The following is a 26,164-nucleotide window of genomic DNA, read 5'->3' as shown; positions in this document are numbered from 1 at the left end:
GCAGATTGCCAACTCCTGGCACCAACTGAACTTGTGCAAGGTCCTGTTCGAACGGGGACTGCAATTAACGGAGGTATTTGCATCTTGCACAAGACAGCACCGTAACACTAACGGATCTGTTTGCAGGTTACCTGCGTGTACAGGAGGTGCATAGAGAGTGGGCTTTTTTCAATATGAAGGGTTGCCCAGGATGGTGTGAATGTGAGATTGAAGGATCAGGGCTGCACGGTATTAAAGAATGGAAGGGTGTGATTAGAGAGAGATTCGGGCTGCGCAGGACCGTACTGCACCGTTCTGTCGGTGGACAGAACAGGATTTGTCTTTGAGCGAGGGACTGATTGACAGCTACGCGGTCTTGCTGTTTGGGCGGAGTGTCAGAGCCTGTGTGTGTATGCACACTCACCGGGACAGATTGCAATAATGCAAACACTGAGGTGGAATTGTGTGAACAGAAGATGAAAATAGTAATGCAAATGGAGGTTTTCCCGTCCTGAAATATAAGGTAGGTTTTTATTCAAGATTATATATGTGAGTGTGTGTGTGTTACAGGCAAGGTGCTGAGTAATGAAGTTTGCAGAGGCGATGCTGTAATTTTGAAGATTGGAACCGGATTTTTAAATTAATCCCGAGGCTTGGATTTAAAACCAGGGAATTGGGGAGAGAATATTCTGTGAATTTCCTGCAAACTGCTTGCCCTTGATTCTCTGTGTGTAGACCTGTTGCATACAGTGTCCCTGCTTGGGCTGATGGTGCTGCAATGCAGTCTTTTCACTGAGGATATCAGCTCTGCCTGTTTGTTTTAAGGGCACTTGAATTTCGAGGGTTCGGAACATACAAGGGATCCATGGGTTGGCCGACAGTTGGCAAAGGCATCCATTTATCTGACTGAACTGTTTTCAAACAGCAGCCTGCCTGAGAATGTGCAGTTTAACTTACACATAGGCAGCATGTGGTGAAGCCTCAGCATCGAGGGAAGCAAAGCTGATGATTGTGTGGTGTCAGGGATTTCTTCACTTGCTTCTGTTGAGTCGTCGGAGAACTTTATGAAGTGTAGAGTTTTTGTTTTTGAAATGTCCACACATGCCAATCCCTGCCTGCTGTTAGTTACCAAATAAAGAGCAAACTCATCGGCACATGTTTGTGTCGGGACAATGAACAGTGGTCTTGCCTTTGAACCCAGCAAGGCCTGGGTTCACAGCCCCTCCTGAGGACTAGAGTGGAAAGATATAAAAACAAAATACTGCTGATGCTGGAAACCTGAAACTAACACCGAGAATGCTGGAGAAACTCAGCAGGCCTGGCAGATTCTCTGGATGGATCTAGAGACCTGCTGAGTTTTTCCAACACTCTATATGTTTCTTGAAGTCAAAGTTGACGTTGCAGTGCAATGTTACACTGTCGAAGGCACCCTCTTTTGGGTGAGGTGTTAAACAGAGGCTCCAACTGTCAGTTCAGGTTGTTGTCAAAGATCTAGAGTGTATGTGTATTCACTTATGGGATGTTGGTGTCGCTGTCTGGGCCCAGCATTTATTACCCATCCCTAGTTGCCCCCTTGCGAAGGTGGGTGTGAGCTGCCTTCTTGCACCGCTGCAGTCCATGTGCTGTAGTTAGACCCACAATGCCCTTAGGGAGGGGATTCCAGGATTTTGACCCAGTGGCACTGAAGGAACAGTGGAACTTTTTTAGGTAGGGCATCTCCAGTATATCTGCTGCTCCTATCTTTCTAGGTGGAAGTGATTGTGGGTTTCAAAGGTGCTGCCTGAGGATCTTTGGTGAATTTCTGTAGCCCATCTTGTAGATGGTACACACTGCTGCTACTGAGCGTCAGTGGTGGAGGGTGTGGATGTTTGTAGATGTGGTACCAATCAAGTGGGGTCTGCTTTGTCCTGGGTGGTGTTGATGGTGCTGCCCCCATCCAGGGCAAGTGGGGAGTATTCCATCACACTCCTGACTTGTGCCTTGTAAATGGTGGACAGGATTTGGGGAGTCAGGAGGTGAGTTACTTGTCGCAGTATACCTAGTCTCTGACCAGCCTTTGTAGCCACTGTGTTTATATGGTGAGTGGAACTGAATTTCTGGTCAGTGGTCAACCCCCCACATGTAGACAGAAGAGGAATAATGAATGTCAAGGGGCAGTGGTTATATTGTCTGTTTTTCATGATAGTCCTTGTGGACAGTGTTGGTCAGGCTTTGGGGAGTCAGGTGCTGGGTTACTTGCTGCAGGATTCCTATCACACTAATCAAAGAAAAGCAATTTCCTGCCGAGTCACCATCACAATAACAGGTCACCTTGTCGTGATCGCATTATTTTCTGTCCTCATAATTACTGGCAGAGTCTGGGTGTGAGTCGCTGATGCTGACTCGACCAATGCATGTTACTCTTCAGCTCCACAACTTCTGTGGAGAGAGAGAGAGTCAATGTGCGTAGGAGTGGAATCACGGCTGACTGTAGATATCAGGATTTCTCAGGAAATGTCAAAGACCTGAAACATTCATTCACTTGCTCTTTCCATGTGACTGAGTTTCACATTTTTGGCATCTACAGGATATTCTCATGTTTAATACTATTTAAACTCCTGTTCAGCTGGTAGTAGGAGGATCAGTCTGAGGGTCAGTACTGAGTGTGATGTTACTGCTCCTATAACAAGGTTATGTTCTCCTTGGCTTTTGTTCAGAGAGGTCGTAAACAATACAGACACTGAAAAGTCTCGTTTTGAAGGGTTTTAGGACCAGTTTGATTATAGCCAACAGATACTGCCTCAGACAAAAGGCTTTTAAGTTTTACGAAAAAACTTGTACAATGAAAGGGGAGTGGCCAGTTCCCCCAGCTCAGCTTTTCTCTGGTTGGATTTGGTTTTTTTTTTGGCAGTCTGGCTATTCACTGAAAGCCGTCAGGCAGTTTGGAAGCTGCTGGAGCCAAAGACACCCGGTCCATGCTCCCCTCCCTCTCTCCGACATCTCTCCTGTAAGACCCTGGGTTTGATTTGTCCTTTTGTGCCAAGGGGTGTTTATAGGGATTGTTGCAAATATTGGAAACAGTATCATTAAATTGGGATGATCTGTTGGGTTTTCAGATAGGTTATGTTATCTTTTGTTTGTGTTTTATTCAGTAGTCTTGTAAATAAATTCTGGTTTGTTTAAAGCTAAGTAAGTGGTTTGACAGCTGCATTCCTCCAAGGATATCCGCGTTACAACTGCTTAAAACAACAAGCAAAGTTATGGTCTGGTTACTTCTTGAATATTTTGAGAGGGTCTGGCCTGGTCTATAACATGAAGGAGCACCGCACTGTCGGAGGGTCGGCACTGAGGGAGCGCGGCACTGTCGGAGGGTCAGCGCTGAGGCAGCGCGGCACTGTCGGAGGGTTGGTGCTGAGGCAGCGCGGCACTGTCGGAGGGTTGGCGCTGAGGGAGCGCGGCACTGTCGGAGGGTTGGCGCTGAGGGAGCGTGGCACTGTCGGAGGGTTGGCGCTGAGGGAGCGCGGCACTGTCGGAGGGTTGGCGCTGAGGGAGCGCGGCACTGTCGGAGGTTTGGCGCTGAGGGAGCGCGGCACTGTCGGAGGGTCGGCGCTGAGGGAGTGCCGCACTGTCGGTGTGTCAGTGCTGAGGGAGCGCCGCACTGTCGGTGGGTCGGCGCTGAGGGTGTGCTGCACTGTCGGTGGGTCGGCGCTGAGGGGGTGCTGCACTGTCGGAGGGTCGGCACTGAGGGAGCGCCGCACTGTCGGTGGGTCGGCGCTGAGGGTGTACTGCACTGTCGGAGGGTCGGCGGTGAGGGAGTGCCGCATTGTCGGTGGGTCGGAGCTGAGGGTGTGCTGCACTGTCGGTGGATCGACGCTGAGGGTGTACTGCACTGTCAGAGGGTCGGCGGTGAGGGAGTGCCGCATTGTCGGTGGGTCGGCGCTGAGGGTGTGCTGCACTGTCGGAGGGTCGGCGGTGAGGGAGTGCCGCACTGTCGGAGGGTTGGCGCTGAGGGAACGCGGCACTGTCGGAGGGTTGGCGCTGAGGGAGCGCGGCACTGTCGGAGGGTTGGCGCTGAGGGAGTGCCGCACTGTCGGAGGGTCGGCGCTGAGGGAGTGCCGCACTGTCGGTGTGTCAGTGCTGAGGGAGCGCCGCACTGTCGGTGGGTCGGCGCTGAGGGTGTGCTGCACTGTCGGAGGGTCGGCGGTGAGGGAGTGCCGCACTGTCGAAGGGTCGGCGGTGAGGGAGTGCCGCACTGTCGGAGGGTGTGCGCTGAGGGAGCGCCGTGCTGCCGTTTTGGTGTTCATGATGATTGGAAACTGTCCGATTGCTGAGACAATTCTTAGGTACAGCTGCACTGTCTTCTCATGTAAATATTTTCATTGAACCCTTGAAATTGTTGAATTAACAACTTATAATCATCTTAAACATCATTGGTATGAGTAAGAAAGCATATTCTCTCCCCAGAGAGAGTGCAGTGGATGCTCACAATGCTGATACCATGATTGGCTGGACTGTTGTTTGAGGAGAGATTGGGCATGTTTTCACGAGAGATTTGGCTGACCTGATTGAAAGATATAAAATTCTAACAGGGCTGGACAGACCTGATGCAGGGAGGATGTTTCCCCCTGAGTGGGGAGCCTTAAATACAGGCTCAGGGTACAGAATAGACCACTTACACCTGAAGGGTGGAAACCTGTTTTCACTCGGAGGTTGGTCAGCCTGTGAAATTCAGCCACGAAGTCTGTGAAGATTAGGTCCCTGAGTATATTTAAGAAGTAGATTGATATATGCTTAGCTTTATAGTGTCATAGAAATATACAGCATAGAATCAGGCCCTTTGGCCCAATGTGTCTGTGCTGACTAGGTTTTCTAAACTGAACTAGTCCCATTTGTCAGCATTTGGCCTATATTACTCTAAACCCTTCCTATACATATACCCATCTGATGCCTTTTCATTGTTGTAATTGTACCAGCCTCTACCACTTCCTCTGGCAGCTCATTCTAGACATGCACCATCCTCTGTGTGAAAACGTTGCCCCTCAGGTACCTTCTAGGTCTTTCCCCTCTTTCCCCTTTAGTTTTGGACTCCCCTACCCCGGGGAAAAGACCTTGGCTATTCATTCTATCCATACCCCTCACAATTTGACAAACCTCTGTAAGGTCACCCATCAGCCTCTGACGCTCCTGGGGAAAAAGTCCCAGCCTATCGAGTGCAGGAACAATATTTTATTTTTTATGAGGTCCTGAAAGTCTGTCAGTTTAAACAGCAAGTTGAACATTGGCCAGGGTTTGGCAACGTTAGTGATGGAGAGATTGGCAGCATTCCCCATTGTAGCTCCTGTGAAACTGAGTGCACCTTCTGGAATCTGTCCATGCACATTTTAAACGTGAAAATTGAAAGTTGCTGCTGGTGATTCTGCCCCTCTGCATGGGGTGAGGGTGAGCTGTTGAACTCCCCCACTCTGCAATAGTTAGAAATCACTGAACTAGTGTGAACTTGCCTTTTTAAACCTGTTTATCTGGCTGTGAAAACCCTTTTAAAGAATTACGTTTTGTTGCAGGATGTGGAGTTTGGTTTTTAAAAGGATAATATCAGAGTTAACAAGGAACAACCTTTTTAAAAAGATTGTAAAAGCAATCTTATATTTGCAGAATGCAAATTTCTCTTAAAATCACATTTTTAAATACAATTTTTTTTAAAAAAAGCTCATGACTTGTCAGCATTTATTTCAATTCCATGTGCCTATCTGAATAAATTATTTTTTATCTGTAAAAATTGAAGGTAAAATTGAAAGGATTTAGGGTCCATCTTAACTTTGTTTTTTTCTTTCTATGAGAATACTGCCGTGGGATTGGCTCCTGACAGTTTGATGTCATCACTGCTGCTTTAGCCAGGGGGATTCCAATTGGCTCCAGTTTCAAACTGATTCCACACAGATTTCCATCTCTCCCTGAGATCTGTGGGGAACTCTCTTGCTAATCTTTCTGTGATAGGAAGAAATGTTGAATGAGATTGAAGGTTGTTTGATTTTGACATTCCAGAGCAACACACGGTGGTAAGTCTCTGTCTCCCTCACCTTGTTCAGGGTTGTTTTACCTCAGAATCTTGGATACAATTGGGGAGCTGTTGTGTCTCCTTAGTGTCAGTGCCTTTTCCAGAAGATTGGATTGTGCTGCCGCTGACAGAGTGTGAGTTTACCCCCTTGGTGCCACTTGGAATTCCCTCTCTAAACACGCCCTGCTCCTTCCTGTTTGCCCCTTCCTACACCGGACACTCTCACCCTCCCGTTTCCCTCCGATTTGCCACATCCCTTATAACTGTCCCTCCTTCCCCAGAGGAAGGGAAGGTGCAAGTTATGTCATCATGATTTTGCCTTGATCTTGAATACCTTCTGACAGCTGATGAAAATGGGATTGATTTTTATTATCTCATACTCTGTGACTGACAGCTTTAGATAAAATGCCAATTAATAATCCAAGAGCTCTATCTTAAGCAGCTTGGCATTTCCTCTTGTGGTTCATTGTAATATAAATATACAACTTAGTACGAAGCGCAGGCCATTCAGCCCCTTGAGTTTGCTCCATCATTCAGGAAGATCATGGCTGATCTGATGACTCAACATTTACAGCTTTCCTTGATCATCTTTCACCCTCTTGTTTATCAGGAATCTCCCCGTTAAAATATTCACAGACTCCACCACGTTTTGAGCAAGAGAGTTCCAAAGAATCTTTGGAACAATGCAGCATCCTCTTTTCCCCTTTTCTGATAATGGACACAACGATATTTAAAGATTACTTAAAAGGTCAAGTCGTCATAGTCTTACCTGACCATGGGGCTGCTTCCTCATGAGGGAGGGAGATGGCTGGTGGGACTTTGACCTGACCACACCTCAGGCGAGGGGAGAGGTTGAGAAGGAGAACCCTTCATATTAACCTCAGTTGGTGTAGGAATTGAACCCATGTTGTCGCATATACATGTTGAAATAAGGCCTTAGTGGGTGTACAACATGACCAGAAGCTCTGTAGGATCACTCTGTGCTGTACTGTACTGTCTGTTACTGCGGATGGGTGGAGATGATTTGTCATTGCTGTGCGGGGTGTTGTCTACGATGATACCTTCAGTAGGGAGCTGCGATCCCATCTATTGGGGGTGGGATGGTATGCTGTTCGGATATGCTTTCTTTCCAGGATTTGACACTTTCCCATTCCAACATGGCTGTCGTAGCTTCCCGTGGACCGTGTGTTGATCTGAAAATCTCAAGCTTGTATGCATTGTGCTGGTTCCAGTTTGAATGGCTGACTGCGTGCTCATTGGTCAGACTCCTGTACCACCATCTCTTTTCCTTTGAACATGGTTTCCCCCCCCCCCCCCCCCTTCCACGTGCTGGGTGGTAAGAATGTGGAAAGGGAGAACTGTGCAGAGGTCTCTCTCTCAAACATGGGAGCTGCCGTTAACGAGACACCATTATCCTCAGGAGTGCATTTAACTTCACTGCCAGGAATCTTGGCATGTTACCGTTACTCTTGCCCATCATGGTTTTAACTTTAAGAACTGTGCATTCTCTATGGGGCCGTCAAATGTAGAAACACAGAAATTAGGAGTAAGCCGTTTGGCCCTTCAAGACTATTCCACCATTCATTATGACCATGCTTCTCCCATACCATAATACATAAGAGTATAAATTAGGCCAATCTGTCCATCTCCCCCGATCCCTTCAGCCCCAAGTTCTATGTCCAATTCCTTCTTGAAACGACATAATGTTTTAGCTTTGCTTGCTTTCTGTGGTAGTGAATTTCACAGGCTGACCACTTTCTGGATGAAGGAATTTCTCCTCATCTCAGTCATAGTCATAGAGTCATCCAATGCAGAAACACTTTGGCCCAACCAGTCCATGCCAAACATAATCCCAAACTAAACTAGTCCCACCTGCCTGCTCCTGGCCCATATCCCTCCATCCACACTAGACTCCTTCTGAGCCCAGGGACTGCTGATAATTTCCATATCTAAGGACATGATTGCATTAAAGTGACTGACTATTTCACTAAATTCCCTTTTGTGGAGCAAATTATCGATCCCATGACAGCAACGGCTGTTGACACATTGGCCACCATAATCAGAATATTCTGCACTCCTCAACCAATTGTGTCCAAAAATTGTCTCCAGTTCACTCATACACCTTCCAAGGTAGCCAGGAAATGGAGCATTTGCCATTTGAATTATTCTCCTCACTGTGTTTAGAATACAAAGTAAACCATTTAGGACAATTTGTGTCACATATAGACAGGATGATTAAAATGGCACACTTGCCTTCGTTGCTCCTCTGATTAGAGGAGTTGGGACGTTATGTTGATGGTTGTACAGGACAATAATGAGGCCTTTTCTGGACTACTGTGTCTAGTTTTGGTCACCCAGTTATAGGAAGGTAATTATTAAGCTGGAGAAGGTTCAGAGAGATTTACCAGGATGTTGCCGGGTATGGAGGGCTTGAGTTATAAAGGAAGGCTGGGACCTTTCTCACTCCAACGTAGGAGGTTGAGAGGTGACCTGATAGAAGTTCACAGAATCATGGGAGGTATAGATAGAGTTGATGGTAGTTATCTTTTTCACAAGATGGGGAATTTCAAGACTAAAGGGCATGTTTTTAAGGTGGAAGGAGAACGATGTTTTAAAAAATGAGGTAAATGTTTTACACAAAGTGGTTAATGTGTGGAATGTACTTCCTGAGGAAGTGGTGGATGCTGGTACAATTACAACATTTAAAAGACATTTGGAGATGTACATGAACAGGAAAGATTTGGAAGGATATGGGTCAGGAGCAGGCAGGTGGGACTAGTTTAGTTTGGGATTATGTTCAGCATGGACTGGTTGGACCGAAGGGTCTGTTTTCATGCTACAAGACTCGATGTAAACTGTGATTGGTACTAGCTCACCTGCTGCTGTGGGGCATTCTGTTGCATCTTGGATTGCCCTGGATAATTAGATTTCCCGTATATTTCGGCCCAGTGCCATCTTGTGGAACAAAGCTCCCATTTATCACAAACTGCCGGATGCTGTCTTGGTGCATGAGACCGTCCAGTTTATATGATGGACGCTGTACTGACCCTGGAGATGTCAGCAATGTCAGCATGTAGTCAGTCACCATTGAACTGTAAAGGGTTGGTTAGATCAATTGGTTGGATTGATGCTGACTGATGCCATCAGCAAGGATTCAAGACCTTTGTGGGCGGCACGGTGGCACAGTGGTTAGCACTGCTGCCTCACAGCGCCGGAGACCCGGGTTCAATTCCCGCCTCAGGCGACTGACTGTGTGGAGTTTGCATATTCTCCCCGTGTCTGCGTGGGTTTCCTCCGGGTGCTCCGGTTTCCTCCCACACTCCAAAGATGTGCAGGTCAGGTGAATTGGCCATGCTAAATTGCCCGTAGTGTTAGGTAAGGGGTAAATGTAGGGGTATGGGTGGGTTGCGCTTCGGCGGGTCGGTGTAGACTTGTTGGGCCGAAGGGCCTGTTTCCACACTGTAATGTAATGTAATCTAATCTCTCCTTCGAGGGTGGGGGTTTGACCGAACGGTCAGCATGGTGAGGGGAGAGGTTGAGAAGGAGGAGTCCTTCATGGTAACCTCAGTCATTGCACGAATTGAACTCGCGCTGTTGGCGTCATTCTGCATCCCAGATCAGCTGTCCACGCTAACCAACCCCTCTTTCCCCCCCTGCCCTCCCAAACTTACCTGTTTTCTGAAGTATTTAATGAGGAATTAATGAGGAAGGTCGACATGAGGAATGTCAGATTAGCCATGATCCTATTGAATAGCAGAGCAGGCTCAAGGGGCTGAATGGCCGACTCCTGTTCCTATTTCTTTGGGGCAGAGACATTGACTAGTTCCATATGCCTATAATTTCAGGACTTTATTGTTGACATCCGCCTAAATATTGGTCAGTTGTTGAGCTTAGCTGATGTTAGTATCACACAGCCTCAAACCTGTTCTTCCTGCAATTGACTCGAATGTTAAGCTAATACTCTGAAATCTGGAACATTTTGTCAGAATCTTTACAGCCATCATTAGAAATACCAGTGGATATGATTTTTCTTAATCCTTCATTTCCCAAAGCAGTTAGGAATCTGACTACCTCTCTTTATCAGCTATTTGTTGGCCCAGAAGGTGAAGATCGATCCATTCTTTAAATAATTGCAATTCTGATAGAATGCCATTGGAGTGACAATCCATGCTCAAATGTTAGCTTTCTGTCTTCCTTTTGTAGTTCCACACTCATTGAGATGCCAACATAAAAGATGGTGTTGCAGTGTAATGCTTTTTCTGATGTTTTTGTTGGTTTTCTCTGTTTGGTGCTTTTGAGGTTGGCATTTGGTCAGTCCCTACAGCTGCAGGTTGCACTCATGTCATGGAGGTGGCAAACTGATGCCAGGCTGGTGCAGTGTTTTTGAGTAAAACAAAATGTTAGAATTGATTGGCAGCTGTGCACATGTATCTTGATGGTAATTAGAATTATTTTTCAGATGTTTGCGCTGTACTTTATTCTCCGATCACTTTGCCACATTGGAGCTGCCCTGGGCCTCGTAAACTACCACCTTTAAAACCAGACACACAGTGTCCACTTGTTTCTGGTTTTGAGAGAAACTGTACTCAGCGCTTTGGTTGTGAATGCTGTGCTGCAGGCAGTTTTCAGTCATATTTGTTGTAAACTTCAGCTCTGAACTTCGGATTAATGGTAACTGTTAGGGAAAGAACTCTTCACAAATGCTTCTACTGTCCTTAACTCTAGGACTAGCTCACTGCCACTGTCTCATTGCCAGTAACTGTCTGCCACTAACTAACACTGGTGCCCAGTCCTGCCATTCTCATATTCCGATCACTTAATCTGAACTGTCAACATCCTTTCTCCCCCAGCACTCCATCACCCCCCCCCCCCCCCCCCACCCCACCAAGGCAAATTAAATTAAATTACATGAGGTTACAACACTCAGTGCAATCTCACCAAAGCTCCCCATCATCGGGAGCAGCAGTTTGTTCAGGATTCTTCCTCCCGGGGCCCCCGGGCAGTCAGACACAGCCTTCACAGCTACACAAAGGCCCTGACCAATATAGCTGGCAAATCTGCGTCTATATGGCTCAAAAAGGGCCGCCACATCCTATCAAAAATTTCTGTTTCCTGGTGCACCGTCTGTGACCAAGTTGCAGTGGATTAGGGCCCTCAGGACTGCTCTGAATGCTATGCTCACCCAGACAGCAAAGAGAGAAATCTGCTTTGCGAAACAGAGGTTGTTTGAGTACGGGTAGATATCTGGCGTACCTGGCCAGAAATAAGAATGCTCTCCAATCTATCACATCCATGTGAGAGTGTGCTGGTACTATCACCTGTGATTCCAAAATGATAAATGCAGCATTTAGGAAGCTCTACTGAGTTGTATCGGTCAGACAGCTGTGAGGACAGATTGGCGAAGATGGAGTCCTTTTTTAAGACCCTGGACTTCCCAGGTGTAACTTCAGAACAGGCATCTCTTTTGAATGCCCCTCTGACAATCCAAGAGATACAGGAGGCGGTGAGGCAGCTCCAGAGTGATAAAGCACCTGGCCCAGATGGATTTCGGAGTGAGTTTTATGAGGAGTTTATAAATGTGCTGGCTGGGCCAATGTTGGCTATGTACAATTCTCTGAGAGAAGCAAATATTTCTCTTATTCTCAAGAGATGGAAAGCCCCAGAGGATTGTACTTTGTGTAGGCCCATATCGTCATTAAACGTAGATGTTAAAATTTTGTCGAAAATGCTGGCATTGAGATTGGAGAAGGACTTGCCTTTCATTGTAAAGGAGGACAAGACAGGTTTTATTAGGGGTCGCAGGTCCTCTGATAATATTAGGAGAGTGCTAAATATGATTCAGGTTTGTCAGCATGGTTCGATTCTGGGCTTGGTAGTCTCTCTGGATGCAGAGAAAGCATTTGACCGGGTGGAGTGGCCGTACCTCTTTTATGTCCTGGAATGGTTTGGCCTTGGAGGGGTCGTTGTCGGGTGGGTGGCAGTGTTATATATAACACAAATAAAAGAAGACTTTTCCCATTGCCTACAGGGGTTCCCACACTACCCACTAACCCCTCCATGGCTCTTTCTAGCTGAAGCCATGCCCCACACCCAGACAAAACAAAGTTATATAAAGGTGACATGCATCTTTACGACAAGAAAATTAAGAGTGGGCATTCAACCTGTTCCATCCATACTTTGACCCAAGGCAGTTCTGGTTAAAACAAAATGAAATCACCCACCCTCCCTCCCCCCCCCCCCCCACTCTGTCCTTAACAAAAGGAGAAACAAACGGGATGATAGAAAAACAAAGGATAACAGAAGGTGAGAAAGAAAGGAGAGAGGAGAGAAAAAAGAAGAGCCTCACATATTGAAAAGACAAACCAGGTAAACTACAGAGAAAACAAAGTGAACACGATTGTCCATATCATTTGAGCCAGCCAGTGTATTTTAAGTTGCCTAGGAAGTCCTTTGCCTTTTCCGGTGAGTCAAAATTCAACACAGACCCTCTAAAACGTTATATTGCCGGATACCTTAAGAATATCGAATATTCAAGTCCCTCAGCCTCCATTTTACCTCATCAAAGGCCTTCCTCTTGCGGATCACAGCCGCAGAAAAGTCTTGAAAGAACATAATTCTTGATCCTTTATACATCAGAGCCTGTTGATTCTTCCCCAGTGCTCGAGAGACTTCCAGCACCATTTGTTTATCTCTATAGTGCTGGAGTCACACCTAGGACCGGGCGGGGGTGCTGGTCCGATCCGGGCTTACGCACTGCGACCCAGTGGGCCCGCTCGGCCTGCCCCAACGTCCAGCTTCAAAACCTGTGGGAGCCATTGCTCCATGAAGCTGATCAGCTGGCCTCCCTTTTCCCACTCCCGCAGCCCCATCGGGCGGATATTCATCCGACGGCCTCGATTTTCGAGCTCATCGACCTGCTCCTCCAAGGCCCTTACCTGCCATTCCAGGGCCTGGACCTGGCCCTGTGAGTATTCCACCGTGGTTCTGGAGGCTGTGGCCGCTGCTCCACCTGCACAAGGCCCGAGATGCTGGATCTCCTGGTCATGCTTCTGCAGCATTGGCTGAGATTGGTTCCGACCTGGCCAGGGTTTCCCCCGTCACTGAACTACTGTCGGAGTTTCACAAACGCTGAGACCAAGCTCTGCTCCACCGGTAAGTCCACAGAGGCTGACCCCGCGGGCGTGTCCAGTACTGCAGGGGAGTGCCCTGCATGTTCCTGTAGTCACTTTCAGTTTCTTTGAAAAAAGCACTGAAATGAATAAATATTGGGGTCTATTATTTGGGGTCTAAAAGCAGTGATTTCCACCATAATGGGTAGAAAGGGAGGGTGAATGCATCACTTTGTCTGGGTTTCCGGGCAGAGCCCAGCAGGTAGACCTACTGGATCTCCACCATCTTTGATCTCATGATGTAAGTATCTTAAATAAATGTGGGATATCCAGTCTGGACCCGTTACACTAATACAACAGGCAACACAAACTAGAGTGCTAATGGGGGTGCAGAAACCTGTCCTTGGCAGATACACTTACACATTGTTGCTCGTAGCCAGGCAGCTTGAAAGAATGGTTAAGGCAGTAAACAGGATCCTGGGCTCTTTAATTGAATACATCAAATATCAAACCATTCAGGTGGAGGCACCTCTTCATAAAATACTGCTTCGGCCTGAGCTGGGGGAATCTGCCCAATTCTGGGTCTCACTGTTTAGGAATCCTCTGCAGAAGGTGAGGGACTTCAGTGACATGGATAGATTGATGAAGTTGGGACTGATCTCCCAGGGGGAGGAACAGAGGGGTTTGGATAGAAGTGTACAAAATCACGTGGGGTTTAGACGCAGGAGAGAGACTGAAATCGTTCCCACCAGGGGAAAGGACAAGGATTAGATCTGAGATTGAAGGATAATTAACAAAAGAACCAAAGAGTTGATGTGGGACTGCGTGTATGCAGTTAATGGTCAGGATCTGGAATGTGCTGCCTTTGAGTTTGGTGGAGACAGATTCACTCGAGGTTTTAAAAGAGGAATTAGATGAAGGAAAAACAGGAGAGGAGAGGTCACACTGCTGGGAGTCTTTTATAGGCCTCTGCAGAGTTCTAGGGAGGTGGAAGAGAGGATTGGCAAAATTAATCTGGGTAGGAGTGAAAGGAACAGGGTGGTCATTATGGGGGACTATAACTTCCCCAACATTGACTGGAAATGCTATAACTCTAGTACGTCGGATGGGTCAGTTTTTGACCAATGTGTACAGGAGGGTTTCCTGACACAGTATGTCGGAGGGCCAACAAGAGGGGAGGCCACATTGGATCTGGTGCTTGGTAATAAACCTGGCCTAGTGTTCGATTTAGTGACAGGTGAGCATTTTGGAGAGAGTGACCATAATTCAGTTACATTTAGTTTAGCAATGGAAAGGGTTAGGTACATACCACAGATCAAGAGTTATCGATGGGGCAAGGACAATTATAATGCGATTAGTCAAGAATTAGAATGCAGAGAATAGGGTAGCAAAATGCGGGGTTGCAGACAATAGAAATGTGGAGTTTGTTTAAGGAACAGATATTGCGTGTCCTTGATAGGCATGTCCCTGTCAGGTAGGGAAGAAGTGATGAGGTAAGGGAACCTCATCAGAAATTTACTACAGAAATTGCATCTCTCGTTAAGCAGAAGAGGGAGGCTTATGTGTTGATGAGGCAAGATGGTACAGATGAGGCAATGGAGAGTTACAGATCAGCTAGGAAGGATTTAAAGTAAGTGTTAAGAAGAGCAAAGAGAGGACATGAGCACTCTTTAGCCAATAGAATAAAGGAGAACCCTAAAGCTTTCTATAGGTATGTGAGGATTAAAAGGATGACTTGAGTAGGAATAGGGCCAGTCAAAGACAGAAGTGGGACGTTGAGTGTGGACCCTGTGGAGATTGGAGAGGTGCTAATCGAACATTTCTCATCGGTTCTCACTCAGGAAAAGGAGGATACTGTAGAGGAGAAGAATGAGGTACGAGATATTAGACTAGAAAGGATCAAGGTTAGTTACAAACAGGTGTTATCAATTCTAGAAGGAGTGAAAGTAGACAAGTCCCCTGGGCCGGATGGGATTTATCCAAGGATTCGCTGGGAAGCGAGGGAGGAGATAGCAGAGCCTTTGGCTTTGATATTTGAGTCGTCATTGTCTACAGGTTTAGTACCAGAGGACTGGAGGATTGCAAATGTGGCCTTGTTCAAGAAGGGCAGTAGAGATGACCCAGGTAATTATAGATCAGTGAGCCTTACCTCTGTTGTAGGAAAAGTTTTGGAAAGGATTATAAGAGATAAGATTTATAATCATCTAGCAAGCAACAATTTGATTGGAGATAGTCAACATGGTTTTGTCAAGGGCAGGTAGTGTCTCACAAACCTCATTGAGTTTTGTGAGAAGGTGACCAAGTATGTAGATGAGGGTAGGGCAGTTGACGTGGTATACATGGATTTCAGTAAAGCCTTTTGATAAGGTTCCACATGGTAGGCTGTTGGAGAAAATGCAGAGGCATTCAATTGAGGGTGATTTAGCAGTTTCGATTAGAAACTGGCTTTCTGAAAGAAGGCAGCGAGTGGTGGTTGATGAAAAATATTCAGTCTGGAGTCTGGTTACTCGTGGTGTGCCACAAGGATCTGTTTTGGGACCACTGCTGTTTGTCATTTTTATAAATGACTTAGACGCAGGCATAGATGGATGGATTAGTAAATTTTCAGATGACACTAAAGTCGGTGGAGTAGTGGACAGTGTGGGAGAATGTTACAGGTTGCAGGGGGACTTGGATAAACTGCAGAATTGGGCTGAGAGGTGGCAAATGGAATTCAGTGCAGCTAAATGTGAGGTGATGCACTTTGGGAAGAATAACAGGAAGACAGAATGCTGGGTCGATGGAAAGATTCTTGGTAGTGTGGATGTGCAGAGGGATCTTGGAGTCCATGTACGTAGAGCCCTGAAAGTTGCCACCCAGGTTGATTAACTGTACAAAATGGTAGTGCGGCTACACTTGGAATATTGCGTACAGTTCTGGTCGCCATATTTCAGGAAGAATGTGGAAACATTGGAAAAGGTGCAGAGGAGATTTACCAGGATGTTGCCTGGTCTGGAAGGAAGGTCTTATGAAGAAAGGCTGAGAAACCTGAACCTGTTCTCATTGGAAATAAGCAGGCTAAGAGGGGATTTGATAGAGACATACAAGATGATCAGAGGCTGAGATAGGGTAGACAGTGAAAGTCTTTTTCCTAGGATGATGACGTCAGCGTGTCCGAGGGGGCATAACTACAAATTGAGGGGTGATAGATTTAAGACAGATGTCAGAGGCAGGTTCTCTACTCAGAGAGTGGTAAGGGCGTGGAATGCCGTACCTGCTAATGTAGTTAACTCAGCCACATTAGGGAGATTTAACAATCCTTGGATAAGCACATGGATGATAATGGGATAGTGTAGGGGGACGAGCTGAGAATAGTTCACAGGTTGGCACAACATCGAGGGATGAAGGGCCTATTCTGCACTGTATTGTTTTATGTTCTATGTTCTAAAACAATTTGAAGGGTTTTGGAGAGAGAGCGTGGGGCTATGGGACTCAGTAAATTCCTGTAATAGAGAGCTAGCATGGGCAAGCCAGCCTGAATGGACTCTGGTTTTGTCACTACCCTCTGATTCTAACATTGCAAAGTTCAGTCTTCAATGGTTGATATGGTTTATAATCTGTCATTAATGTCAGATTAGTTTTGAATACAATACAAAAATTCTCTTCCAAAATATGCATTATAACTTCACTGACAATGTAGAGAAATGTCTAAAACAAAGATGCTGACGATTGGAAACAAAAACAAATTGCTGGAGAAACTCAGCAGGTCTGACAGTATCTGTAGAGCTAGAAAGAGATAACATTTCGAGTCCAGTGACCCTTCCTCAGAACTGGATCTGAAACATTCACTCTGTTTCTGTCTCCACAGATGCAGTCAGATCTGCTGAGTTTCTCCAGTAATTTCTGTTTTGTTTGAGTCAAATATCCAATTAATTTGGCTGAAGACACATTCAAAAACGATGTACTGTACAACAGTGTTACATTTCTTTCAAAGGAAATTGATCACGTTTAATGTAAATTAACAGTATTGCAATCTAAAAACAGCTGCCAGTGCTTTATATTATAGTCCAATTTGTGTCAGCAATCTGACCTATATACCCTATAAATTTATAAAAGCACTAATAAAATTTACAGTAGCAATTAAGTACAAGGGGAGTTGTTTATGGAACTCTGAGGGTTTGTCTAAATGATGTTAGGATGATCATAATTTTCAGTATGTTCAGCATTGCCCTTTACAGATTACACTAATTACCTTCATCATTGTGCCAGGCAGGTATAGTAACACAAAACCATTAGAAAGTGCTTAGCTTTGGGTGGTTCACAAATTAAACTTCAAGCTTTTTGTTTCTTTTATTTTTAATATATTTTTTGTATGCTGACCATTCAATCCATTACACATGAATCACAGGATTATTAACACTTTTGAATGCAGTCATTTTATAAAGACCCAGTGACACTGAAGGAACAGCAATATATTTCCAAGTCAGGATGATGTGTGGCTCGGAGGGGAACTTGAAGCGGGTGATGTTCCCATGTATCTGCTCCATCTGTCCTTCTAGGAGGTAGAGGTTGCAGGTTTGGAAGGTGCTGTGGAAGGAGTGCCGCAGTGTGTCTTGCAGGTGATACACGGTGCTATTGAAAGTGGTGGATGTGGTGCCAGCTGAGCGGGCTGCTTTATCTTGGCTGTTGTCAAGATTCTGGAGTGTTGTTGGGGCTGCACCCATCCAGGCAAGTGGGAGGCATTCCACCACACTCCTGACTTGTGCATTGTAGAGCACAGAGGGGCTTTGGGGAGTCAGGAGGGGAGTTACACGCTACAGAAATCCCAGCCTGTGATCTGCTTTTGTATTTACATGACTGGTCCAGTTCAGTTTCAGGTTAGTTACAGGGAAAATGGAGAGTACTCCATCTCAACTGTTCACACGTGCCTTATGCTCAACACAGAATTCTCAGCCTCTGACCTGCTCTTGTAGCATCAACGTGGACATAACAGATTCAGCTACATTTCTAGTCACTTGTGATCCCCAGGGGTGATAATGTGATGTCTACACCCCAGGATGTTGATAGTAGACTGCCTAGTAATGTTGAATGTCTAGAGGAGATTTTCTCTTGTTGTAGATGGCCATTTCCCGACTCTGGTATGACTGTTACTTGGCAATTATCAAGCCAAGAGTGTGGTGCTGGAAAAGCACAGCAGGTCAGGCAGCATTTGAGGAGCAGGAGAATCGATGTTTCAGGCAAGAGCCCTTCATTAGGATGCTGCCTGACCAGCTGTGATTTTCCAGCACCACACCCTCGACTCTGATTCCCAACATCAGCAGTCCTCACTTTCTCCTACTTATCAAGCCCAGTCTAAGTGTTGTACAGATCTTGCTGTGCATGGTCAGAGGAAGCAGCTGAAGATGGTTTGCCCTGGGGTAATGCCCTGGCGACCTGCTGCAGGACTGCCCTGGAGTTGTGATGATTGACCTCCAAGAATCACAGCTGCCTTCCTAGGTGTTATACATGATATAATCAGTGGAGAGTTTTTCCATTGACTCCCATTGGAGATTCCTGTTGACTCCATGCTTCACACAGCCTGAATCCAAGGCATCTGAAGAAATTATTTAATCTTTAATGTTGCCCTTGCACAACAATGTGTTTGGGTATCTTTGTTGTTTTAATTATAATATATAATTTATATAACTCTGTTGTAATGGATTGCCTGTAAGATTAATATTGACTTTGGAGCTCATCCTCAGAAAAGTTTTCACAAATCAGTGAATAACATTTATAGTCATCTTATAGAATTATTGATGACAGATGGCACGATGACTCAGTGGTTAGCACTGTAGCCACACCAGCGCCGGGAACCTGGGTTCGATTCCAGCTTCGGGCGACTGCCTGTGTGGAGTTTGCACATTCTCCCCATGTCTGTGGGTTTCCTCCCACAGTCCAAAGATGTGCAGGTTCGGTGAATTGGCCCTGCTAAATTGCCTCTAGTGTTCAGGGATGTGTAGTTTAGGGGTAAATATAGAGTAATAGGGTAGGGTGGATTTTGCTTTAGAGAGTCAGTGTGGACTTTTTGGGTGGGATGGCCTGTTTTCACACTGTAGGGATTCTATGGTTCTGTGCTTTTAAGGGAGTAGGTATTGAACGATTCTGGATTAGTGATGCTAGAAGAGCACAGCAGTCCAGGTAGCATCCGAGGAGCAGTAAAATCGATGTTTCGGGCAAAAGCCCTTCACCAAGAATAAAGGCAGAGAGCCTGATGGGTGAAAGCACCAGGAATGGAATACACAGACAGGATATTGGAACGAGGCTCAACTCCGGATTAGTGCATGCAAATCACATTGTGAAATTAAATGAAATAAATTAGTTGACTAGGCTGCAGAGAGAGAATCACCAGGAAACAGCTGGATCATTTGTACATTCTGATCCAAAAGAGCAATCCCACAGTTGCTGGAAAACTGACATAAAAACCAAAGGCACTGGAAACCTTTGACAGAATGAGGTGGCACAGGGGGTGGTGATGGGAGGGGGGGATGGTGGGGGTGTGTGGCCAGAGAATGGGGGGGGAATGGTGAGTGGAAGCCGCTGTCAGTATCAGTGGTGCTGAGGTGGAGGTGGTTGAGAGCTTCAAGTTCCTGGGAGTAAATATCACCAACAGTAAGTTTACAGATGACACCAAAATTGGAGGTGTAGTGGACAGTGAAGAAAGTTACCTCAGATTACAACAGGATCTTGACCAGATGGGCCAATGGGCTGAGAAGTGGCAGATGGAGTTTAATTCAGATAAATGCGAGGTGCTGCATTTTGGGAAAGCCAATCTTAGCAGGACTTACACACTTAATGGTAAGGTCTTGGGGAGTGTTGCTGAACAAAGAGACCTTGGGGTGCAGGTTCATAGCTCCTTAAAAGTGGAGTCGCAGGTAGATAGGATAGTGAAGAAGGTGTTTGATGTGCTTTCCTTTATTGGTCAGAGTATTCAGTACAGGAGTTGAGAGGTCATGTTGCAGCTGTACAGTGTTGGAATATTGCGTGTAATTCTGGTCTCCTTCCTATCGGAAAGATGTTGTGAAACTTGAAAGGGTTCAGAAAGACTTACAAGGATATTGCCAGGGTTGGAGGATTTGAGCTATAGAGAGAGGTTGAATGGGCTGGGGCTGTTTTCCCTGGAGCATCGGAGGCTGAGGGTTGACCTTATAGAGGTTTCTAAAATCATGAGGGGTATGGATAGGATAAATAGGCAAAGTCTTTTCCCTGGGGTGGGTGAGTCTAGAACTAGAGGGCATAGGTTTAGGGTGAGAGGGGAAAGATATAAAAGAGACCTAAGGGGCAACGTTTTCACGCAGAGAGTGGTACGTGTATGGAATGAGCTGCCAGAGGAAGTGGTGGAGGATGGTACAATTACAACATTTTAAAAGGTATTTGGATGGGTATATGAATAGGAAGGATTTGGAGGGATATGGGCCGGGTGCTGGCAGGTGGGACTAGATTGGATTGGGATATCTGGACGGGTTGGACGGAAGGGTCTATTTCCATGCTGTACATCTGAGTGCAGGCATTGTTCAAAATGGCTGAGACTTGTTCGTTGAGCTACATCTCTCTCAAGTCCAAGTGCCATAACGATGAGGCACCACAGTGACAGAAACAGAACAAAAGGCAGCAAATCCTGCTCTCCAGGTCTCAGTCCTGTTGTGAAATGCTGCCCTGTTTGCCCAAGAGGAATCAGTCTCTCAGGCACACAAAATCCCACATCAGAAACTGATAGATGAGCAGCCTTGGATTTTGTTCAAGACTGGCCTTGCACATTATAATCCCGAGGAGCACTGATAAGCCTGAAACCTTGCAGAGCATTGAAGGAGACTATTCAGCCCATCAAGACTGACCATGTCTCTTGTTAAAAGCAATTCAGTTAGTTCCATTCTCCCATCCTTTCCCCCTATCCCTGCTCTCACAGCTCCCTGGGGTAACACGCTCAAAATCAAGCCCCAGTATTCCCAGAATCATGATAAATGTGAAGAGATTTAATAAAATTATTCAAACTGTCCAATTTATCTGACTGACAAACCCAAATTAAAAGACAGTCAGAGGCCACATGACACCAGGTTGTAGTCCAACAGGTTTGTTTGAAATCACAAGCTTTCGGAGCCTGTGTCTGAAGATGGTTGATCCCTTTACCTTTCAAGAACGGAACTTGCAGAGAGAGACAGAGTGAGTGAGTGATGAGCTGCTCAGTATTAACTTCAGCTGCTTCACTCACGGAAAGGAGACAGAGGGAGATGGTTTCTCCTTCACGAACGTTTCTGTTGTGTTGTCCAAACACACAGCTATATCCACTCACCCAGGATCCAATCAAGGAGTTGTTACTATGCTGATGTTATGGGCTAGGCTAGACCACTAAAAACATTCTTAAGCAGGCAGCCCTAGACCTAACTTTGTAATTTGTTTTGGTAAGTGTACAGTGAAAGTTACTCAGAGTAAGATAGCTATGGAGACTCACTTTGAGGAGAAAGTGAGGTCTGCAGATGCTGGAGATCAGAGCTGGAAAAGCGCAGCAGGTCAGGCAGCATCCAGGGAACAGGAGAATCGATGTTTCGGGCATAAGCCCTTCTTCAGGACTTCCTGAAGAAGGGCTTATGCCCGAAACGTCGATTCTCCTTTCCCTGGAAAAGTCCTGAAGAAGGGCTTATGCCCGAAACGTCGATTCTCCTGTTCCCTGGAGTCCTGAAGAAGGGCTTATGCCCGAAACGTCGATTCTCCTGTTCCCTGGATGCTGCCTGACCTGCTGCGCTTTTCCAGCAACACATTTTCAGCTATGTAGACTACTAGATTTTAAAACAGACAAAAATGTATTCACAAAATTACACCATGAAACACAAAGAACAGAAGAAACGACCCCTATAGAACTCAACGTATCCAGCTAGACTTAATTATGCTCTTCCGAATATACACATCAGTCACAATGAACAAGCTCCCTTTAAAACCCAGTATAAATGGAACACATGCTTACAGGACATGCTTAAAGGACAGAACAGAGAGAGAGTTCCCACACAGCTCCCTGTTGAACTTCCCAGTTCAAGACTGAACTAAAACTGCTCAGCTCAGCTAGAGAGCTGACCACTCCCCTTTCATTATACGGGTCACTTCTAAAGCATGACCACTTTGGCCTGAAGTCTCATCTGTTTAAATATAAATAAAAGGCCTCTCAAAATCCTTTTCATCTCTGTACCAAACCAGACTGATTGGAGCTCTGCCCGGTTTATTGCTCATCTGAAAAAAATCAAGGACAGAGTCTCCTTGGGCCAAGGGACAACTTTTAGCAAAAAAAGAGACTAGCTTTGTGGAATGAGTACTCCTGAAGATGTGCAACTGATCTTGCTTGGAAAACCAATCAAACGTCTGTCACTGAGCAGAACTGCCCCTGAGAGCACCTCACGAGGAGCTGAGGTGTGTGTAGCTTTGGTCCCTCCCAAGGGTTGGATAAAGAAACCTTGTAGCTGCAACATAATGGGTTCCAGGAACCTGTTTCTTTAAGAATGTCAGCATCCTTTTCCAGACTTTCCTTTGGACCAAAGCTGTTCCTTTTCCTATTTTTAGTCTACAGTCCATACCAATACAAGTGGCCCTTACACTGCACTTTGCACTTTTCAAGTGTGTATACAATTCCATTTTCAAGGCCACCACTGAATTTGTGCCCAGCCCCACCCCCCGGCATCGTTCAAAATCTGTCTGTCATTATATAAAGGAAGGTGCCTCATAGTGACGCCTTTTAGTCATCTACAGTGTGTATTCCTCATATAATTTTGAAAGTCCGGTTAGAAAAGCAGAATGATTCTGCATGACCAGATGTTACACTTTGAGAATCTCCGACATCTCCAGCATATTTCTGGTGTGCGCTCTGATTTGAAAATCAGTGCCTAAATATTTGTGATTTATGAGCTTACAGCTACAAGTTGTGGCCGATGATGGTAACTAAATGCAATCGAGCTGGCTTGGAGTTTACCAGGTTAAATATATCTGACAGGTTTATGCATCATTGTAAGCGTCAGGCGCAGTGCTCCAGTGGGTCATGTAACCAATAATTGAGCCATAGATCAGACAGCAACCTTTATCTTATCATGTCACTTTCCTGTTTTCATACCCGTCAGGGATGGGCAGTCCAACAATGTTTGTTGTGTTTATACTTTGAAGATAATCATTGGGTTTCTGTCATGAACTCACACCGATGACGGTATTTCTTGAGGATGTGGTTATTGTTTGCATGACTGCTGGAAACAGTGCAACAACTCATCAAAATATTTGTATCACATTTTCTGCCACATCTCACTGACCCTGAGACCAGGGTGATTGGATTAGGTTGGGTATTTGGCACGCCGGCCTTGGTGATGGTACAAGTGGGGTTTAGTCCTGTGACCTGCCCTCAGGGCACGGTGGCTCAGTGGTTGGCACTGCTGCCTCACCGCGCCAAGGACTTGGATTCGATTCCAGCCTCGGGCGACTGTCTGTGTGGAGTTTGCACGTTCTTCCCGTGTCTGTGTGGGTTTCCTCCGGGTGCTCAGGTTTCCTCCCACAGTCCAAAGATGTGCAGGTTAGGTGAATTGGCCATGCTAAGTTGCCCAGAGTGTTCAGGGATGTGTAGGTTAAATATATTAATTAGGGGTAAATGTAGAGTAATAGGGTAGGGGAATGGGTCTGAGTGGGTTACTCTTCGGAGGGTCAGTGTCAACTTGTTGGGCCGAAGGGCCTGTTTCCACACTGTAGGGATTCAGTGAAATCAAAACTTTGTCAACGAACTGCTGGAAGTATATCTTGGCTTTGGGAAATTTAAGTATGTACTTTCTTTTAAATTATTAACCTCCACTTCCTAATGGTGCAACTGTTAATTTGGTCTTTTATGTGGAAAACAGTGTTTGCTCATTTGTTCATGACATGCTGTCCAGGCAACATTTATTGCCTTTCCCAGTTGTCCTTGTGGTATTATTGGGTGGCACAGCGTTTAGCACTGCTGCCTCACAGCGCCATGAACCCGGGTTCAATTCCAACCTTGGGCAACTGTGTGGGGTTTACGTGTTCTCCCTGTCTCTGCGTGGGTTTCCTCTGGGTGTTCCAATTTCTTCCCACAGTCCAAAGTGTGCAGGTTAGGGTGGATTGACCATGGGAAATTGTCCCATAGTGTCCAGGCTAGGTGGGTGAGCCATGGGAAATGCAGGGATAGGGTCGGGGGGGTGGGTCTGGGTGGGTCGCTGTTCAGAGGATTGGTGTGGACTCGATGGGCCGAATGGCCTGCTTCCACACTGCAGGGATTCTATGATTATGAACTTTAATAACTATTCATAGATTGAAAGAGTCGACAAATGTAAATTATCACAAATGAAGGGATCAGCAATAACTCTGGAATAAACTATTAAGGGACAAGGACAAAGTTATTGAGAAATTGAAAGCAATTAGCCATGTTGGGGAAAAGAAGAAGTCAAAGATACAGGCTATCTGATAAATAGATGCCACACATCACAAGGACAAATCATTGCCCTGCTGAAGAGTTTAAGGAGTTATCCACAGGAAAGCTGTGGTTTCAGTCAGTGGTAAATGTAACACAGATCTGGGAAGCTACTTCTGATAAGAAGGTGTTAGCGCGGATGAAATGATATCAGTCCGAGCCCAGAGTGCGGTTCAACAATCGGTAACGTTTATTACTGCAGTAACGCCGGCGGAGATCAGCCGAGGTCCGAATCTCGGCTGCTCTGCTGTTCCCGCGCGCAGCTTCATATTATATACTTTTAGTTGTCAGGATGTGTGGGATTTGAGGATGAATGGGATGATAGTTCCCCATCATCACTGGAGTAGGTGCGAATAGGCTGTTTCCTGCCGTCCCAGGAGAGTTGCAGGGCACGCACAATAGGATGCTAATTGGTTTATGTAAAAACGGGTCTGGGTATTATCTGCTTGTCTCTCTCTGTGAGGGCTGGGGGCTAGCACCCCCCTTTATTCCCTTGGGGTGTTGGTGTGTATTGGTCTGACCGTACCTGTCTGGTGGATGCCTGTCCTTTGTGTCAGAATGGCTCCGTATCGATGGGTATGTGTGTGTTTCAGTCAGTCTCTTGATGTGATTAGGAGATGGGTTTCCATATTTAATTAATCCCGGAGTTTTGGCCCATGAGTCATGGGTAGTGTTGGTCTAGTGTGGATTCTATCTGTCCTCTGTCTCCTATCTCCCGGTCACGTGGGCAGACCGGCAGCTGCTGAGTTTTTGTGGGTTTATAGCTGCGACTGCTGTTTAAAACACAAAAATGAATTCTTATCTTTTCCTGATGCAGGCATAGTCCCGTGGCAAATGTGGGGCAGCTCTGATGCCCGCTTGCAGTCCCCCCTTTCGGCAAGGGGTTGGACACGTCCACACCCCCGATGCCGATACCTTGAAAGTCGGTTCCTCGCCCGGTACATTCCGCCGGCCGTCATGCTGCAGTCATGGGGCCTTTGGATAGTCCCGGGAGAAGGTCACATTAACTCGAGCCCTGTGAGCTCACGGTGCCTGATTGCCCGCCAGGAGACGATGGCGTGGAGCATGGTCTTCCTGGCCTTTCGTTTTTTGTGCTGGCGGCATGAGTGACACACCACCAGGAGCCAGGCCAGAGCCAGCAGTAACTGTATGCCTACAATGGTGTGCGAGATGATTCGGATCCAGGGATGGATGTTCACGTTCAGGCCCCAATCCCACACCCTCTGCGCCCACCCCTGGGACTGCACAGCTGTGTCTGTGTCCTCCTCTAGGTCCTTTACATGTGACCGCAACTGGTGATACAATTTCACTGAGTGTCCTACCCGGGTCCTAAGCTCCCGTAAGACCTCAGCCAAATGTGGGATGGGGGCTTGTTCAGGCTCCTGATATTTCCTGAGGGTGTCCCTGAATTTATCAGTAATTTGTATGGACTCGGGGTTCCATCATCGGACCTCTGAGATGTGAGCTTGCCCAACAGTGACTGGGCGCCTGGGGTTGAAGCAGAACTCGTGCTGGGGAATCGGGCACTGCAGTCCATTATACCATAATGAGGTTTCAAGAGTGGAGACACAGTATCGTCCC

General features: G+C 46.2%; 1 protein-coding gene across 1 annotated transcript in view; it reads left to right on the top strand.

Annotated features, from left to right (window-relative positions):
* The first annotated feature begins 360 nt into the window (after positions 1-360).
* frmd4a (FERM domain containing 4A) overlaps positions 361-26,164 on the top strand; it is a 721,373-nt gene continuing 695,569 nt past the window's right edge. The window contains exon 1 of the mRNA XM_043714187.1: positions 361-502. The gene's annotated coding sequence lies outside the window, so the exon portion shown is untranslated. The remainder of the gene's footprint in view (positions 503-26,164) is intronic.

Source organism: Chiloscyllium plagiosum, chromosome 23 (genome assembly GCF_004010195.1).
Source record: "Chiloscyllium plagiosum isolate BGI_BamShark_2017 chromosome 23, ASM401019v2, whole genome shotgun sequence".
Lineage (NCBI taxonomy): Eukaryota > Metazoa > Chordata > Chondrichthyes > Orectolobiformes > Hemiscylliidae > Chiloscyllium > Chiloscyllium plagiosum.
The sequence above is the reverse complement of the archived record's forward strand: the minus strand, read 5'-3'. Positions and strand labels throughout refer to the sequence as shown.